The sequence below is a fragment of the Quercus robur genome, chromosome 4 (genome assembly GCF_932294415.1).
Source record: "Quercus robur chromosome 4, dhQueRobu3.1, whole genome shotgun sequence".
Classification (NCBI taxonomy): Eukaryota; Viridiplantae; Streptophyta; class Magnoliopsida; order Fagales; family Fagaceae; genus Quercus; species Quercus robur.
Window position 1 is genome coordinate 84,253,679 of NC_065537.1, and position 7,960 is coordinate 84,261,638.

The following is a 7,960-nucleotide window of genomic DNA, read 5'->3' on the forward strand; positions in this document are numbered from 1 at the left end:
ATGTATATATATTTAGGGTTTCTCAGTTTTGGTATTGGAACACCAATTTGAATTGCTCCTACAATACAAATAAAAAATAAAGTCAAGCTAGTAATTGGATTTTTTATACTACCAAATAAATATTGGTATCGAATGAGAACCCTTAATTATATAACTAATTAACTATACAATGAAAATCAAGCTGATCAATTTTTTCACCCTTGAATATCAATTTCTCTCCTGTTTGATCTTTTTTGAAACTTGCAGAAAAAATTGTAGATGGTTAAAGCAATTGCATCAGTTAATGCAAAAAATTTTCCATTTTGCACATCTAAAACCTACTTTTTCTGTTTTACACACCCATTTTTACAAAACACCCACATCAGTTTATCTATTTTACATATTTATTCAATAAAATATTCATTTTTTCCCACTGTCATCTCTCTCACAAACCCAGGACAACCCACACAACCACCATCATCCAACCACCCAACCACCATCATCAAGCCACACAACAACCCAGCCACCATCCCATTCAACCAAGCTACCATCAATGAAATTCACATACCCATTCAATTGAGCCACCATCATCACCATCATCAAGCAACCATCATCAACCTACCCAAATCCAAAGATCCAAAAACCCATTTATCAAAAAGAGTGAGGGATGGTGGTAAAGGTTAGAGAGAGTGAGGGACGACGATGACTTGAGCAACAACGTGCAATAGCTTGAGCAACAACGAGATCGACGCCTCCAGCTTGAGCAACAAAATCAAACCCACTAATCAAACAACGAGATCAACACCCTGAGCAACAAGATCGAGCGACACCGGCCTGCAGCTTGAGTTAGAGATCAATGCCTCCAGCGATTTATGAGATGAGAGAAAGAGAGTGAGGTGAGAGTTAGGTACAAAGAGGAGAGAGAAAAAGAGAGTTGATCTGAGAGAGAAACAGAGAGGAGAGAGAAAAAATTATTAAAATATTAAATGCACATCCTACAGTAATCGTGCATATTTGCACAGTTATTGTAGCAATTGTGCATTTATGCACAAGTTTACACCCATTGAGCACTTTTTTCCATTTTGCACAATTTTGCATCAACTGATGCAATTGCTCTAACAATGGAGATGTAGTTGATGACTTTTATCATCATTATAAGGTACCCTATCATACTATTTGTAGACATGTTCAATGTTATTATTTGTTTTGATAATTACGAAATGGGGGACGGGCTCCTCTCTCGTTTGTCACTCTCTAGTTCTCTTCTGTTTTAATATGGATGAATGCCACGTGGAAGCAAAACAATCCAAAGGCCAAAAAATAAGCCACAAAATTATCTCTCTTGTTTTGCCTCTCTCTCTCCATCACTTCACCTCTTTTCTCTCTTTCTCTCTCTTTTCAAACAGACCAAACCTGAGCATCAAACTATCAGAGGCATCAAAACAAAAAGAACAAAGGATGTGAGTGCTATGCTTGAGATTTTATCATTCTTGGCAAGAGTGGTTAGATTGGGTTCCTCCCAATAGAAGGTTAGGTATAAGAGTAAGGATGGTAATCTCACACCCACCTTACATAGATGTATTTTCTTGGCTTCCCTTGAGAGAATAGAGATCTTTAACTCCTTTTTGGTCTCCTCAAGCATTGATGTGGGTTGCACAGAACTCACATCCTTTGTCCTTTTTTTTTTTCTTTTTTCTTTTTGATAAACTCCTTTGTCCCTTTTGTTTTGATGCTTATGATGCTCAAGTTTGGTCCATTTAGAGAAAGAGGAAAAAGAGGAGAAAGAGAGAGAGAACAGGTGAAAGTAACAGGAGAGTGGAGAAAGAAGGGAGAATTTCATGGCTTATTTTTTGGCCTTTGGATTGTTTTGTTTCCACGTGGCATTCATCCATATTAAAACGGGAGAGAACTGGAGAATTAACAAGTGGGAGAGAAGCCCGTCCCACGAAATGGTACAGAGGGACATAAAACTGATGAAAAAATTGGATAGGACTCTTTTAGATTCTCAATTTCATGGTCAAGAACATTACCTAGTAAGATTTCTCACTTGAACCAATTCTCATAATTTATAACTATAAGTCTCTACCTAGTAATTAAGTATCTTGACAGTTTTTAGACCCCTTAAACAATTGATTAAACCTAGGTAATTAGCCAAGTTGTTACTTAGTCCAATTAAACAAGTCTAGGTTATCACAATAATAAAGATCAAATCATGCAAAGCAGCAGAAAATAAATAACACACGATATGATCACCCAGGAAACTAAACCGGTAAAAACCTGGGGAGGATTTGACCTAGCTATCCTCAAGGTAAACTTGAATCCACTATCTTGAAAGAATCAAAGTTCATACAAAATGACTTACAAGTACCCCCGCTTGACTTCCTAATGCTACCAACTAATAGAACTTACTAACACGACCACGTGCAAACTCCAAATTCACGGACTCCTTCTTTCTTGGATTCCCACCAGCTACAAGCACCCCTGCTTGTGTATTCTTTAAACTTTAATGACAACAACTGTTTTGATCATCAAGGTGTAGAAAATATCTCCTCCTTGAAAACCCTAAGTTTGTGTAAAGGAAAGCTCCTCTAGATCTCACAAGAGATTTACACAAACCGCAATATGAGCAACACTAAAACGTGGCTAGGGTTTGCCTTTTATACTTAGGACAAATAAGAAACCCTAAAAACGTTTTAAAACAACTAGGGCTGAGTTGGAAAATTCTGCAGAAAAGCAATCTGCCCGAGCTTCGATCGGTCGAGCCTAAGTTTCGATTGATCGAGCCAGGTCGAAAGCCACAGTGCTTTTTGCTTTACACTCGATTCCAACTTACATTGACATACAACTTTGAGCTAGCTTTAAACACTTCTAAACACATTGTTTTGATCATGGTTTGCCAACAATACAAATTAGAGTTTTAAATACATAAAGTCCTACACTTTAGAACCTAACATATATAATTAAGATGGGTTCCATTAAGACAAACTTCAATCTAATTTGAAGGTCAAAATGGTGGATCAGCAATGAGTTGATGTTGGTTCCTTCAGAAAAACCCACTAGTTGATGTTGTTGTTGAATCATTTCAATTTTGTTTATAGAGAGAAAAATAAGCAGGGGAGTGAACCCAAAAGGTGTTAAATTCTACAACAACTTCATCAACGTGCTCTTGTCGAATGGTGAAATTATACTTCATTTTATTTTCGGCTATAATTTTTGTAATGTCAAACATATATGGGCAAAACCATTAGTATAGTAATAATTAGCTACACAATAAGAAAGATGTACGCTGGTGATTTTATGAATGGTTACATATATAAAAGAGAAGATTTTTTCAACCCAATTTGAAAAAAAAAAAAAAAAAACCTTTAACGGAATATATTTTAGTAGTTTTATTAGAATGGTCTAAAAACATAAAAATTGATATTTTTAGCATTTTTGCATAAATGTTTTCTCCAAACTTTCAGTTTCACATTGTGGGATGGTATCAAGCCCCTAGTGACTTTGTTCCATTTTGACACTCCACAAGCACTTGAAGATGAGTATGGTGGACTTTTAAGCCCCAAGAATCCAAGATAGTGTAAGTATTAGCAATTGAACAAAATATAGACCTTCCAATGCTCAATACATTGTGCCAGAAATAATAATTAACTGTTTGGTTGTATATGAATAGGAAGGATTATCTAGATTATGTGGATTTTTGCTTCAACACATTTGGGGATCAAGTTAAGCAATGAACGAACCAAATGGGTTATGCATCAATGGGTACACCTTTGGTATTTTTGCACGAGGACGATGTTCTAATTATGTTGGAAATTGTACTGCCGGTAACTCTGCCACCGAGTCCTATATTGTTGCCCATAACTTACTTCTTGCTCATGGAGGTGCCGTGAAGTTGTACAAGGACAGGTACCAGGTTTGTATAATTGATAAAAGAAAAAAAGTTACATCATTGCATTTTTTAATAAAATATTAATAATTTTCCCCATAAACTATGCCCATTTGAATTATTCAACTTATTAGTATTTGATTGGAAAGGGGAAAAAAGTCAGCATATTGGGTTTTTAATTTTACTCCCATCTATTTTACCGTTCTTTCATTAAATAAGCAATCAGGAATGTGAATCAAAATGCTCTCTAAGTTTGTGTACAACTTTAAAGTAAGTTTGTTTGTTTGTTTGCTTTTTTTTTTCTTTTTTTTTTTTTTTTTTTTTTTTTATTTATTTATTTATTATTTTTTCTGAGTACAATTGTATTTTGTTCAGCTTTTATGATAATTTGATAAAGTTCATATGTGATGTTAGACAAATTGTGATTGACTTAATATGCTTGCAGCCATATCAACATGGGAAAATTGGGATTTCAATAGTGACACATTGGTTTGTACCAAAATACCAAACTTCTACCAACAGAAAGGCTACCTATAGAGTTCTTGAATTCTTTTTTGGTTGGTGAGTACATATTGCAACAAAGATTAATTTCTAAAGCCATCCTTAGTTATTAATCATATTCATTCTTCTATATATTTAAACTTTCATAACTCTTCTCTTGAAGGCCTCTAATGGTAATTTTTACATTAAAAATAAAATCTCATTTGCAAGGATATTTACTTTATTATTCATTTATATGCACAAAAATGCTTGATAATTATCCACAATTTGTATATATAGGTTTGTCCATCCGGTCATATATGGTGACTATCCTAAAAGCATGAATCTTTGGTGGGTAATTGATTGCCCAGATTCACTGAAGCTCAGTCCAAGTTACTAAAAGGGTCCTTCGATTTTCTTGGTGTAAATTACTACACTACAAATTATGTAGAAAGTGCTCCCTCATCTAATGGTGTTAATGTTAGCTATGTCTCTGATAGACAAGCCACTCTCACATGTTACAAGTATGCTTAAAAAGTAGAACCAGTTTATTTTCTCGTCCCATTTTATTTACTCTTTGATCATTATATCCTTCGTCAATTTAATATGTACTTTGTTTCACAGCTGATAAAAATGGAACTCCTATTGGTACACTGGTATATATACTTTCTTGTTTCTGTGTGCACTCGCGTGCATGTTTATGTATATTTTTTGTCTCATGTTGCATGCATGTCATCACCTAATGAACGTGGTGCAACAAATTGTTTTCCAGACAGCTTTGAATTGGCTATTCATCTATCCTAAGGGACTTTGAGAGCTTTTGCTATATATAAAGGAAAACTACAACAATCCAGTGATATACATAACAGGGACAAAATTGGTGTTTGCCCCTTTCTATCAAACAATCTAGCATTTTGCCCCATTTTCCAAACTAATTAGAGAAATGCCCCTTTTTTGAAACTCAATTTTCTTAAAATCGAATTAAGCTCTAGAGTGGCATTTTAAGGAGCTTATAGTGACGTTTTAAGAAGCCTATAATGACCTTTTGGAACTCGAGCTCCATGAACTCGAGTTATAGGTAAAAAGAAAAAAAAAACTTGCATGTAACTCATGTTCATGGAGCGCTACTATAGGTCTTTAAAACGTCACTATAAGCTCCTTAAAACGCCACTATCGAGTTAAGCCCCATAGTGGTGTTTTAAGGAGCTTATAATGACGTTTTAAGGAGCCTATAGTAGCGTTTTGGAACTCGAGCTCCATGAACTCGAGTTATAGGTAAAAAGAAAAAAAAAAAACTTGCATGTAACTCGAGTTCCAAAACGCCATTATAGGTCCTTAAAACGCCACTATAGGGCTCTAGAATTTTTTTTTTTTTTTTTTAAAAACTTGATTTTGAGAAAATCAAGTTTAAAAAAAGGGGCATTTTCCTAATTAGTTTGGAAAAGGGAGCAAAATGCTGAATTGTTTGATAGAAAAGGGCAAAGGTCAATTTTGTCTTACATAACAAAGAACGGTACTACAATTTTCTCTATCATTTTTTTATTAGAATATTTTTTTGCAGTATCTTATATAATATTACGATAGTAATTTATTGCACTCTTCTTTTGTAGGAATGGCTGATGCAAATAATATATCTTTGCCAATTAAAGATGCCCTCAAAGATAGTCGGAGGATAAGATACCATTATGGACATTTATCTTATCTTTTAAAAGCTATCAAGTGAGTGTTAACGAAAAACATTTTTGTGTAATTTTTTTAATTTGGTTATGGTAGAAAAATATATAGGAGGACAGACAAAATAGAATTAAAATTAAAGAATATATATATATTTATATAATTTTTTGATATTAAAAAATGATTTTAATAGTGAAATTTTGGCAGGGAGGGCGTGAATGTGAAGGGATACTATGTTTGGTCATTCTTTAATGACTTTGAATGGGATGCTGGCTACACTGTTCAGTTTGGCCTCGTCTTTGTTGATTTTAATAACAACTTGAGGAGATACCTCAAGTACTCTGCCTATTTGTTCAAGTTGTTTCTCCTAAAATAAGTTGTAACTCTTGAGCCATAAGAGAGGAAATTGTCTTTTTCTAACCTAGCTTTATTGTTTATTGGAGATTCTTCTTCTTATATGATCCTTTGAACAAACTATTGCCTGGTGTGATTGGATACATGATTTTTCTAAAATATTTCATAAACAGAGTGGTTCAACTTGTAATTAACTTGATTATTTATTTATTTATTAAGACTAGCAGTCTAGCATGTAATTCATTGAGTGAATAAGTTTGCACTTAAGATTAATCACAATAAGATATACACGATTTTTCTATTTTATGTACTAATCTTAATAAATAAAAGGAATCTCACTTGTCTCTTGTTTTATATTTTGTGGCATATATTAGATATTTTTGTACTATAAAACTTAGATACTTAGGTACAATACTTTAGGTTGTTTTGAATTTAATTTTCATTTAAAAAGATAAATTTATTTGTATTTTATTGGTCAATGCAACCACGTGTTTAAATCTAATTGAGGAACCTAATGTACCACATCTAAGGTATCATATCTAAGCTTTATCCTTAAAAAAATTATGATAACATGGTTGGTCGCATAGATGGAAGCAGTTGAGGAAGCTTGGATGAGCATAATTATGTGAATTTTTGCTTGAAGGACATAATTAACTGGTTAAAGATAAAAAAGAAGATAATTATAAGGAAATGAAGACTCACAATTCACACAAATAAAAAAATCCACTAATGCGCATTATGTTAAAGTTGAATGATATTTATAACTGATAGTTTTTAGACTCCTTAAAAATACAATTGGATTAACCTAGGTAATTAGCCAAGTTATTACTTAGTCCAAATTCCAAATCTAGGTTATCACAATCAAACAATCATATAAATAACACAATGATATGATCACCCAGGAAACTAATCCAGTAAAAACCTAGGGAAGATTTAACTTAGCTATCCTCAAGGTAAACCTGAATCCTCTATGAAAGAATCGAAGTTTTCCAATAGGACTTAGACCACTAACATCCTATTGCTACCCACCAGTAGAAACTTACTGACACAACCATGTGTAAGTTCCAAGACCACGGACTCCTTCTTTCTTGGATTCTCTAGCAAGTACAAGCATACCCGCTTGTGTTTCTTTAAGTTCTTATGGCAGCAACTGAATAATCATCAAGTTCTTGAACGAATCGCCTTCTTGATAATCCTAAACTTGTGTAAAGGAAATCTCCTCACAAATCTCACAAGAGATTTACACAAATAGCAATATGAGTAACAATAAAACGTGGCTAGGGTTTGCCTTATATACCTAAGGCAAAAATACAAAACCCTAAATGTTTTTAAATGAACTAGGGCTGAGTTGGAATTCTGCAGAAAACGCATTCTGGCCGAATTTCGATTGATCGAGCCTAAGCTTCGATTAATTGAACTAGGCTGAATTGCACTTTTAATTCTGCATCAACTTAAATCCAACTTTATATAAAAGACACAAATTTGAGCAAGTCTAAACATGACTAAACATCTTGTTTTGATCATGGTTTGCCAACAATACACATTAGAGTTCTAAATACATAAGTTCCTAAGTCTTTAGAACCTAAC

At 33.7% G+C, this 7,960-nt stretch overlaps 1 pseudogene; it reads left to right on the forward strand.

The window, feature by feature from the left end:
* The first annotated feature begins 1,096 nt into the window (after positions 1 to 1,096).
* On the forward strand, positions 1,097 to 6,395 carry LOC126722804 (beta-glucosidase 12-like; annotated as a pseudogene).
* Positions 6,396 to 7,960: the final 1,565 nt, after the last annotated feature.